Below are 11,575 nucleotides of genomic sequence, written 5' to 3'. Positions count from 1 at the left end.
TGGGCATGTTGTTCACTATTTGTCTTGGTAGTGTGCACAGACCATACCACTCTTCCATGCACGCTGTTCCTGGGGTCAGAAATGGTCTTCTCTACCTTGTCCTTATTAAGTCAAAGCCTAACATAAGAGAGACTCTTCTAGAAAATCTTTCCAAGTTTTTATAAGTGACTTCAACCTCTTGACATTATAATACTTTTATATACTGTATATATCAGTTTTTTCCCCAGAACCATTCGGTCCATCACATATAACTAGTTTATACATAGTCAATGTTTGCTCTATCACCTTCTATGTCTCCCGAGGGAGAAAAGAATACATAATCCTGATCTATCCCAGAGGAATATATTCAATAAATTTTGTTGAATTGAAACCTTGGACTGTCCACCTTTTGGCTTGGGAATGTGGCAGTCATTTTTTGTTGTGTAATGTTGGCTCCATCTCAGATTTCCAAGGCCATGGTGGATACTATCTGACATCATGGGATATGACACTCTATTTTGCATGTAAAATCCGGCCCAGGTCTTTTGTGTATTACTCCATCCCATTCCTCTTATTTTAACTGAAGAGTAGGGGTGCTGTGTCCTCTTTGGGGACAATCACTCTTCTCTCTACATAGTAGCCAGCATCCTTTGAAAGTTAAAAAGATCTGATGAAACCCAGAGTACAGTTTTCTGCCAGCCTCCCTTCCCTTTGTGTCTTCTCTGCCTCCCATCCAATTGTGGAGATATTGGAAAACAAGACAGCATCTAAGACACAGCATTCTAAGTGCTATCCTGATTTGTCCTTATCTGCAATATATATGCAAGCCAGACCCAGTTGATAAACACAGACAGCCCACCTGACTTTACAAAACAAACAAATAAATATCCAGGCAGATGCTGATTTCCCTGTGGAAATTTTACAGGGGAGTTAAGTTATGGAATGTACACAGACCTGCAATTGTCATGCAAGATGGGTTGGCAGGGATTTCATCGTCTATATGTGGGCTGAGTAAACCAGTTCAAATTGGAAGACCCTGTGACTTTGGCTGGATATATGAATGGAAGCAACTGGAAAGTCAGAGTACAAAATTCCTCTCTCATTGCATCCACCTCATCAGTGACTGTGGCTGATTGCTTTTACATTAACTGCACAGCCCACAGGCCTCCATGACAGTGATGTCCAAGGATGTTCTGATCTGAGAGGAGAGGATGCCAAGCTCATCAAGGCCATGCTGTGAGACCAGACAAATAGGTCATCTGGGAAGTGCCTCTTGGAGGAACACAGACATCAACAAGCACATTAAATGTTGACGTTAGATTATTACTAATAAAACTTTAAACGTTTTTGTACCCAAGTCTTGTATCATGATTTTATAACTGACAGAATCTATTTAAAAGTAAAAATTATTTTAGATGTTACCAGAGAAACAATATTATTTTATCTTCATTGTAATTTTTTAACTTCAAAGTAGTTACTTTCATTGTCCAAATAGATTTCTGGACAAATATATAGTTCATTTATCCCAGAAGTCAAGGGACAGAAGAAAGAACTTAAAATGGAAAGATGTGGGTGCTGTGTGTCAGAGTTTGAGTCAGTACCTGACACATGGCACCCCTCAGTGCTTCTCAGAGAGTCACTAGTCACTTGAGGATAGTCTTTTCCACACAGTGGCCACACCCACATGGCTATGGTGCAGAGGGGAACTATCTGTGAGGCCTATTTGCTCCTTATATCTGACTTTTTATTTCAAGAGAGAACCCAACTCCCTCCACTCCTTTTCCATAAAACTGTAAAGGTTTTAAAAAAAGTCTTTCAAGCTGGGCTCCGTGGTACCTTTAATCACAACACTTAGGATGCAGAAACAAGCAGATCTTTATGAGTTTAAGGCCAGACTGATCTACACAGTGAGTTTCATTCCATCAAAGGATACATAGTCTGACCCTGTCTCGAAACCAAAATATAATAAGATGGAATGTTTCTTATACAAAACAACACTTAATTTTCTAATATACAGTTTAAATACTCCACCCATTATAGACAAGATTTAACATTCATTTCCCTGCTTTCATTGAAAAATGCAAATATTGGCAATCCAAATGCACATTAAGGCCTGAAGAATAGATAAGATGTATTTTTACATGCATGAGAATTTTAATTCATATTAGGTTATCTGACTTTAGTCTTGAAAACTATAAAAATGCAAATATAAACCTATTAAAAATAACTACAGACTCCATTATTTTATAGGTTTCTATGGTGGGTGGTGGAATACAGAGACAGGTGTTCCATAAGGGTGACACTGAAGTACACTCAGTGGTTATCTTGCACACTCATCTACAGGGAATCCTGGATTTCAAGGTAAATTGACCAGATGAGTCTCAACATTTTCAAGGAACGTTTTGGCCACTTTATTTTTATTTCACTGACTCCAAAGCTGTAGTCGAGGAGAGAGATTTCCAAGGCTATGGTGGATGCTGTGTAGCTAGAAAAAAATGCTTCAGTTTTTAAAGAGGAGAATGTCAAACAAGTTAGACTAAGCTACTGCCGCATGACTCTCCTGAGTCTACCAACAAGTGGGCTGCAATGAAGGTTAGCTGTAAGTTATTCTGAGAATGAGTCTCAGAGAAAACCCTCTCATGGGGATTCTCATTGCTGTAATTAGCATGCGGCCAAGGGACAGATCTAACCCCTCCCCTGCAGATTGTCTCAGCATCCTTGCTCCTGCCTCTTTAGGAGTTTCTGTCTGTGGGTTACAGAGGACAGCCCTCAGGGTCGGTCCAATGTGTCTGGGGAGACTTTGGTTACACTGAGAGGCAAGTCCATGTTCCCACTGTTCTCTTATTAATGACTGGTACCTCTTCAAATTATCAGTGACTGGTATTTAAATGAGTACCACTAGAAGCAGCAGGGAAACAGTCTGTGAGTGGTCTGTGTTACCATCCATGGAGGCTAAGGGTCTCTCCATTTCTGTTTTTGAGCATCATGACGCAGCGTCACCCTCCTACTATTAGGTGCTGAGCGACCCACTGGCTTGGCTTGCTTTCCCGAGAGCCCCTTTTATCCTGGAGGTTCAGGTGCTGGTCTCCAGCTCTGAAGTGTGGGTTTCCCAGGGCAATGTATACTCTGCCATGGTGCTTACCCTCTGTCCTAGTTTCTTTCTGTTGCTGTGGTAAACACCAGGACCAACAGCAATTTGGGGAGGCTGGTTTGGCTTATATATCTAGGTCACAATGCATCACTAAGAGAAAGTCAGGGCAGGAACTCAAGCCAGGCACTTGAAGCAGAAACCACAGAGGAACACTGCTCACTGGTTTGCTCTCTGGCTCAGGTTCAGCTAACTTACTTATATACCCTATGCCTACCTGCCCAGAGATGTTGCTGCCTACACTGGGTACTGCCCACAATAGCAATCAGTAAAATTGCCCACAGACATGCCTACAGGTAATTCCAATCATGGCAGGGCCCCAAATGAAACTCCCTACAGATAACTCTGGGCTTTGTCAAGTTTCGAGCTGGAACTTAACAGGGGAACCTCTGAACCTTATCTGCAGTCATACTGTCCAGACTGGAATGTCATCCCTTAGAATCCTCAGGGCTTTGGTTCCAAACCTTCTTCCCACAGGGATCCCCAAAGCACACAAATCCATTAACACCCAAACCTCTTGTATAAAATGGAAGATTGTTTGCTTTTAACCCATGCACAACTTCCTATGAGCTTCAGATTATATTTAGATGATTTATGACTCCAAATGTAATGTAAATATGGTATAAATAGTTACCTTCATCATTTAGGAAAAAAAAAAATCTTCATACTGCTGTTCACATCATTGCTGTTCAGGGTCTTCCTAGGTTCAGTTTAGACAGGCACTTTTAAAAATTAATTATTTCCCATTTTCTCTTGGTTGAATCTGTGACAAAGGTGACCATGAATATGGGGAGCCAAATTATACAGCAATTACTGTGTTTCACAATAATTTCGTGTTCTGCATAGGTGTGGCAAAACAGAATTAATGCAAATGGAATATATTAATTGTTTTTATGTCACCGAGACCGAAACTCCTGACAAGAATAATTTAAGGAAAGAAAGATTTATTCTGGCTGGTGGGTTCCTGAGGTTTCAGTCCATTATAGAGAAGAAGTGATGGTGGGTCATCTGAGTTCATGGCCGTGTGAGACTGTAATGGAGACTGTTCACACCACTTTAAACCATGAAACAAATTTGAGAGGCCACAGCCAGACACTAGGAAGAATTTTCAGAAAAGATTGGATATGTTCAGGGTGGTATGGCAGTAAATCTTGGCATAACTCAAAGCCCCAACCCCACTGGTCAATTTTTGCAAGCTAGAATACATCTCTCACAAATTCAAAATGTTATATGTTGAGGAATAAGTGTTCAAAATGGGAACTGGTAGGGGACACTTCAGATTTAAACCACAACAAGGACCACTGCTTCCATTGGAAAGACAGGAGTGGCTTTTTCCAGCCTCTAGTCAAAGCATTTAGTAAGTTCATTACCACAGAGCTTTGGGATGGGGATGTAACTTAGTGGTAAAGTACTTTCCTAATCTGCAGGAGGCCTCGGGTTCAATCCTAGTTTCAAAGTAAACCAAACAAATATAGCTTGACTTTATGAGAATTTATATTTAGTTAATTAAAGGGACACTTTATTTTTATATGTATTTAACTTATCTAAAACAAACTCACGGCAAACAGCACTATAACCCATGAATGGATGAAATGAATTTAACATGCATTGCTTTCTGTAAGGCAAATCCCAGGCTTCCTGCACTCTGGAGAGCTGGGTAGCAGTTCACACCACATTTGGGGCCACATGAAACAGTACCATCACTAGCAAAAAGCACAAAGACACAAACAGGACAGTAAGTGGATTGTCAAAACAATTTTGTTCACACTTTGTGAGCCAGACAAAAAAGCAGCCTGGCCTAACTTCAGTTGTGGAGATGTGATACACATCTGTGAATGGCTTTGAGTGTTGACTTGGGGTTGGGAAGATCTCAAAGTAAGGCTCTTTCATGGATATCCTTTGTGGACAATGACAATGTGCTTCATTAGGGTGATGACAGATGTCAGAGCCATCAAAAGAAAATTGAAGAATAGGTATAGAGAAGAGGCAGGAACAGGGCTTGACTCCCTTGACTAATTGCAGAGAGCTCTTAAGAACATGGCTTTGGCCTAGTCACTGGAGCCAACGCTGCCTGCAGTTTCCTATACTAAGTACTTCTGCTTACCAGAGTAACTGATTCTAAGGCCTGGCTCCAGCAGTGGCCTTCGCAAATCTGTGCAAAGTACTAATCAGTGACAGCCTGAACCCCTGCTGCTGGAAGATCCTGCAAGATGGACGGCTACAGGTGGTAGAGAAGCAGAACGTGAGCAAGAAGGAGCTGATAGCAAAACTCTAGGACTGTGAAATCCTTATCATCTAGTCAGTTTCTAAGGTCACTGCTGACGTCATCAACACCACAGAGAAGCTCCAGGTGGTTAGCAGGGCTGGTACAGGCGTGGACAATGTGGATCTGAAGGCTACCACGAGGAAGGGCATCCTAGTCATGAACACCCCCAACGGAAACAGCTTCAGTGCCACGGAACTCACCTGCGGGATGATCATGTGCCTGGCGAGGCAGATTCCCAGGCGACGGCTTCATGGGGACAGAACTGAATGGGAAAACACTGGGAATTCTTGGCCTAGGCAGAATTGGAAGAGAGGTGGCCACACGAATGTAGTCCTTTGGAATGAAGACTATAGGCTATGGCCCCATCGTTTCTCCAGAAGTCACTACCTCATTTGGTGTTCAGCAGCTGCTGCTAGAGGAAATCTGGCCTCTCTAGGATTTCATTACTATCCATACCCCACTCCTGCCCTCCACCACAGACTTTCTCAATGATAGCACCTTTGCTCGTGCAAGAAAGGTGTGAGAGTGGTGAACTGTGCTCGAGGAGGCATTGTGGATGAAAGTGCTCTGCTCCATGCCCCGCAGTCTGGTCAGTGTGCTGGTGCTGCACTGGATGTGTTTACAGAAGAGCCACCACGGGACCGGTCCTTAGTGGACCATGAGAACAGCATCAGCTGTCCCCATCTGGGCGGCAGCACCAAGGAGGCCTAGAGCCATTGTGGGGAGGAAATCACAATCCAGTTTGTGGATATGGTGAAGGGGAAATCTCTAAAGGGAATGTAAACGCCCAGCCCTCACCAGTGCCTTCTCTCCACACACCAAACCTTGTATTGGTCTGGCAGAAGCATTGGGCACGCCGATACAAGCCTGGGTTGGCTCCCCTAAAGGGACCATCCAGGTGGTTACACAAAGAACATCTCTGAAGAATGCTGGGACCTGGCTGAGCCCTGCAGTCTTTGTTGGCCTTCTGAGAGAAGTGTCAAAGCAGGCAGATGTGAACTTGGTGAACGCTAAGCTACTGGAAAAAGAGGCTGGCCTGAGTGTCACCACCTCCCACAGCCCTGTGGTCCCAGGGGAGCAGGGCAATGGGGAATGCCTCCTGACTCTGGCCCTGGCAGGTGTCCCTACCAAGCTCTGGGCTTGGTCCAGGCACCACACTAATGTTGCAGACACTCAATGGATCTGTCTTCAGGCCAGAGGTGCCACTATGCAGGGGCCAGCCCCTGCTCATGTTCCGGGCTTAGCCCTCCGATTCTATAACGCTGCCCAATACGATCAGCCTCCTGGCAGAGGCGAGTGTACAGCTGCTGTCCTACCAAACCTCCATGGATGCAGAGGCTTGGCACCTCATAGCCTCTCTTCCCTTCTGCCCAGCCTGGGAGCATGGAAGTAGCATGTATCTGAGGCTTTCCAGTTCTGCTTCTGACCCTGGGGCTCAGCGGTCTCAGCCCCTCAGGTTCTTCTGAAGAAACCCGCTCACCGTGACCTATAGGAAGAGATGCAAAACCGGGGCATCTGCCTGAACTATTATCTAGACGAGAATCTAACTAAGAAAGGAAGGAAGGAAGGAAGGAAGGAAGGAAGGAAGGAAGGAAGGAAGGAAGGAAGGAAGGAAGGAAGGAAGGGGATAAAACCAAAGAACTTGGCTTCTGGCTTAGATATCTCAAAAGGGACTATCTTAGAGTAAGATTGGTAGATGCTATTGGGAGTTGCTGGACTCTGCACAGCTCCGGAACTTGACCTGACTCGGGCAGTGATGGAATAAAAAGACAGACACACAGAAAACCTGAGATTGGATGATCTGGGTTCTCCACGGGTAAGATTATAGCACCCAGGAAATTCAGTGTGTTTTTATACAAGTTTGAGAGGGAGCTGTGGTTTTTACATACAGCTGACTCAAGCAACCAGGGTCTATGTTATATGGCTAAACAGGGAGGCAGATTTAGTTGATCTTGGTAGGAGCAATCTTTATAGGGGAGCAGTCTTCAGGCCATAAACATCCAGAGATGAGAAAGCTACAGTAGACATTTTTGCACACACTGTTAACATTTGCACTAGGACCAGAGGAAGGCTTCACCATCCCTCTGAGCTTCACCCAGGCAAGAGCTTTTCACTCCCCTGGGGCTACACATTGGGATCCTGAACATGGGCACGCCCATGCCAACAATTCACACTCACTCAGAACATCGTTCACTTAGGGCTCCCTGGATGCTCTCTCAGTTAGCCACTGAGCATTTTCTGCACTTTCTGAGTAAAATGCTTTCTTTCACTGATTGCTAAAGGGCTTTATGTTTACTAGGCAGGTGCTTTACCACTGGGCTAGGCCTTAGAAAAAAGGCAAAGGAATAGACAAATGACTTTTAATGTTTTCTTTGTCTGTTAAACATACATAGCCATTCAGAAGGAAATAGTCCAGTTAAGTGAGAGGTGCAATTCTACCACCCAGAAGGCCAAGGCAGAAGAATCACAAGTTCAAAACCAGCCTGGACTACATAGTGAGACTCTCTCTCCATATGTATATATATATAATTTATATTTATATTATATTAAAAATAAATAATATATAAACATTGTATTATTTTTAAGCAGATATCCACATGCAAACAGTTTATTTCAACAATTCCCTTAGAAGTATGTATCTGGTGTTCTAACTTTGTTCTTTTAGATGAGGCCACAGTGGCTATTCTTAAACTGATCTTTGCAAAGCTGTGTTTTCTATGGAATGGGCACACATATGCACACAACATATACACCAAAAGTAGAATTAATTACTAGGTATAAAAAATGCACTTGCATGTATTTTGTAATCCAACTCTCAGAAAAGTTATTTCATCTTATAAAACATGCAATCAACTGTAATTGAGGCTGTCTGAGATGCAATTGCTTTAGGAGTCACAGATTTCCAAGCCACTGTGAGGCAGAAAAAAATCTGGCTTTGTCCTTTGACCTCCTGAGTCTTGGCTATGATACCAGGATCCAACATCTTGGAGATCAGGGCTTTTCCACACAACCTCACTGTGCCTTGTATGTTATGTTCAGTATAGTTCAAGACTTAGGGAAGACTACTTTCAGAACAACACATGCCTGTCCAGGTGTTCCCGGCAGGGATGGAGGGACCCAATGAGTACTTCAATCAGATCCCAGAGGACTGATCTGAGTTAATGAAAGGCAAAGGAGGCTGAGGTCAGATGTACTGGACATGTACTTGACCCTTCTGTGCCTGGTTGCTTCATCTATAGAGATGAAATGGTGATATCTACTTCCTAGATTGTTGGGTGGATGCCTTTTGCTTTTAACAGTAGAAGCATTCCAAAGGCAACTTTGAAATACCTAGCATCTGGCAGCTTTACTCACAGCTGTACAATTCTTGGAAGCTAAGACTGGCCCCAGTACGTAACTGAGTGCAGGAGAAACCTTTGATTTCTAACTTGCTTCTCTTGCTGTCTTTGCTCCTTCTAGAGGTATTTGTGTCCCTCTGTACAGCAGTCTCTTCCCTAAATCTTATGCATTTTCCCTTTAAATGCCCTCCCTGAGCATTTATTCCCATGCACTAAGCAGTAGCATGCAGACAGTGCCTAGGTCCAGCCTGTGACTCTGGGATACACAATTGTTCTACCTGAAAGCCCCTCTATTATAAGGCATAGCTTGCTCCTTGTACTACAGGTCAGCATAAGGTGGTTACTAATTAATTTGGGCACAGTCTCAGAGCCCAGATAGTCCGTCCTCTGCAGTCTTTCTAGAAATTAGATTGGCTTCTGCCTTCTCTTATTAATAAATTTTGATGCTTCATTATGACAGGATGAATGTAGATTCCGAGTGAGGGTTTGGCATATTTATACTCTAAACAGGAATACAGGGGTAAATACATCTCTGTGCCCATCCCTTCCCATTACTGGTGCAGCCGCTAAGCCAGCTCCATCCCCTTTGTTTGGTATTCAAAGCACAAGAATAGTGGCCATGAATATCAGCAAAGAAAGAGCAAAGGGATTTTGGGTGGAATATCTTAACCCCAGGAGTGTGGCCCACGCCGGGTGGTCAGACTGTTTGTTTAGTAGGATGGGCTAGGGATTGGAAGCCAGGGACTAAAAGGCTCTCACAGCCTTGATGTAAGGGGTTGGAAATATTTTACGTTTGGTTATAAGCACCAGGAAATGATTATTTTCCTTGAATATCTTATCTGTTTGGTCAAGTGGGGTTAGGAAGCAAGATATACAAAGCAGAAAGCAGATCACTTTTCTGCTTGGCTTAAGAGACCCAAAGTAGCTTGAGATTGTGGCACTGTACCCTGCGTCCTACTGTCACCGGTGGAAGGGGCTGCTTTCTCAGAGCATGCAAGCCCCTCTCTGAGACAGGTAGATGGTAGGTGAGTGGATAGGTAGATTCATAGATGGAGAGCTGAACTGTTTAGCTAATAGTCACCACCTAGACAGATCAGTAGATTATAGCCAAACTGACAGACAACATAGACAATGGAATTTTTTTAATCATTTAATTATTTTTTAATCTTGCTTATGAAAATATCATACCCCAGTTACACCTGTAAAGCTCACTTTGGGTAAAAACATATTTTTAAAGATAATTTAGCTGAGAGAATTGTCTGGTGGCACACTTCCTAGGTGATTTCTAACATACAGAGGGCAGGTGTGTAATTTACTCTAAAATCGTGTGAAGGAATTTAACAATTTAAGAATTTAAGATGTTCAGTACCAGTCCCTTGGACTGCCTCATCTCTTTAGAGGCCCCCAGCACCCTTCCCCCTATCCAGTTTAGCCAGCACAGCAGCTGCAGCTAGGATGTAAAGGTGCCTAAGCAGGTCTTGGCCCTACTTAAATGTACCTGAGAGACATGGTGGTGACTTTACCACTGGAAGGCTTTCACTGCACCAAGCCTCCTTGGGGCCTGGGGTGGCAGTTCACCCCAGGTCACCTTCATGCTGTGAGAACAAAGTCGACTGAGCCTGGGTCTCAGCTGCGGGTTCACTGTGTAAACACAGCTCAGACAGCTGCAGGCCATGTCAGGGTCCCGGACTCTCCATTGTTATGTTATAGACATGGCTGTAGACTCCCTTCCAACTGTGCACTATCCTCCCATCACATCATCTCTTTCCTATTCCTTAAGAGGTCTCCTAAAGACCCTCTTACAAGACACATCTTGGTCTGCCGTCCCCCCCCCACTCCCTGCTCCCCCAGGCTAGTACTCCTACCGCTTCCTAATACTTTAATAGGGTTAGCTGCAACAGAAAGTATCCCACGGCAGCCTGATGTCCCTAGTGGGATATTTTCCTATCCATTCCCAAGACCGAGGTTTTCTTAAAGTCAGGTATGGGTGAAGCTGGACAAGGTTTCCTCTCCCTTCAGTCACTCTATTTGCCACTAGTCTTTTAGCACCAATTCCTGCCAGCGGTTGTTCCCAGAGGCCCTGGTTAATAGAAACTTGAAATGCAGGTTCACACTCTTGCTCTTAGGTGTTCGAGGGTGCTCACTGGAAGGACCCAGGGCATCAATCACTGTCCTGAGCTACTTGAGAAATTGCGTGATGGACTGGCCAGCAAAGCCCCTCACTGGGCACCAGGCTTGCTGCAATTCAATTAGTCATGGTCAGAGGGAGGCATTATTATTCATACATCACCGATTGTTCCCAAAGTAAACAGAGCCAGGATGAGGTCTCTGATCCTCCCACCGCTTTTAGGCGGGCACAAAAGGAAAAAAGTCTGGAGACAGCAGGGAAGGACATTGTTCTGAATTCGGGCCTTCTTTGGAAGCTTCCCTCAGATCTTGTGGATTTTCTTTTCTTCTTCTTCTTCTTCTTCTTCTTCTTCTTCTTCTTCTTCTTCTTCTTCTTCTTCTTCTTCTTCTTCTTCTTCTTCTTCTTCTTCTTCTTTTCTCTCTCTCTCTCTCTCTCTCTCTCTCTCTCTCTCTTTCTCTCTCTCTCTCTCTCTCTTTCTCTTCCTCCGCAGACTTACAGATAAGTGTGCTTTGTGTGCATATACAGACTCAGTTGGATCATTTTATTCTTTTATTGGCATCAGTGACAGATCTTCCCACCCAGGGCAGCACACTCCCTTCTCTTTACAATGGATATTGCCACACAAAAAGCAGGAAGTAGATGTTTTCAACAGTGTGAACCGATGCTGTCCGAATATAACAGACCAATAACTTCCCAATTAACAATAAATAATCCTG

At 43.9% G+C, this 11,575-nt stretch overlaps 1 pseudogene across 1 annotated transcript; it reads left to right on the top strand.

The window, feature by feature from the left end:
* The first annotated feature begins 3,413 nt into the window (after nt 1-3,413).
* Nucleotides 3,414-6,637, top strand: LOC308431472 (D-3-phosphoglycerate dehydrogenase-like; annotated as a pseudogene). The gene is made up of 2 exons: nt 3,414-3,423; nt 5,251-6,637. The product of its transcript is annotated as a D-3-phosphoglycerate dehydrogenase-like (transcript).
* The last annotated feature ends 4,938 nt before the right edge of the window (nt 6,638-11,575 follow it).

Source organism: Micromys minutus (assembly GCF_963924665.1).
Source record: "Micromys minutus genome assembly, chromosome: 17".
NCBI classification, from domain to species: Eukaryota; Metazoa; Chordata; class Mammalia; order Rodentia; family Muridae; genus Micromys; species Micromys minutus.
Note: the sequence above shows the minus strand (reverse complement) of the source record. Positions and strands in the feature narration are given on the sequence as shown.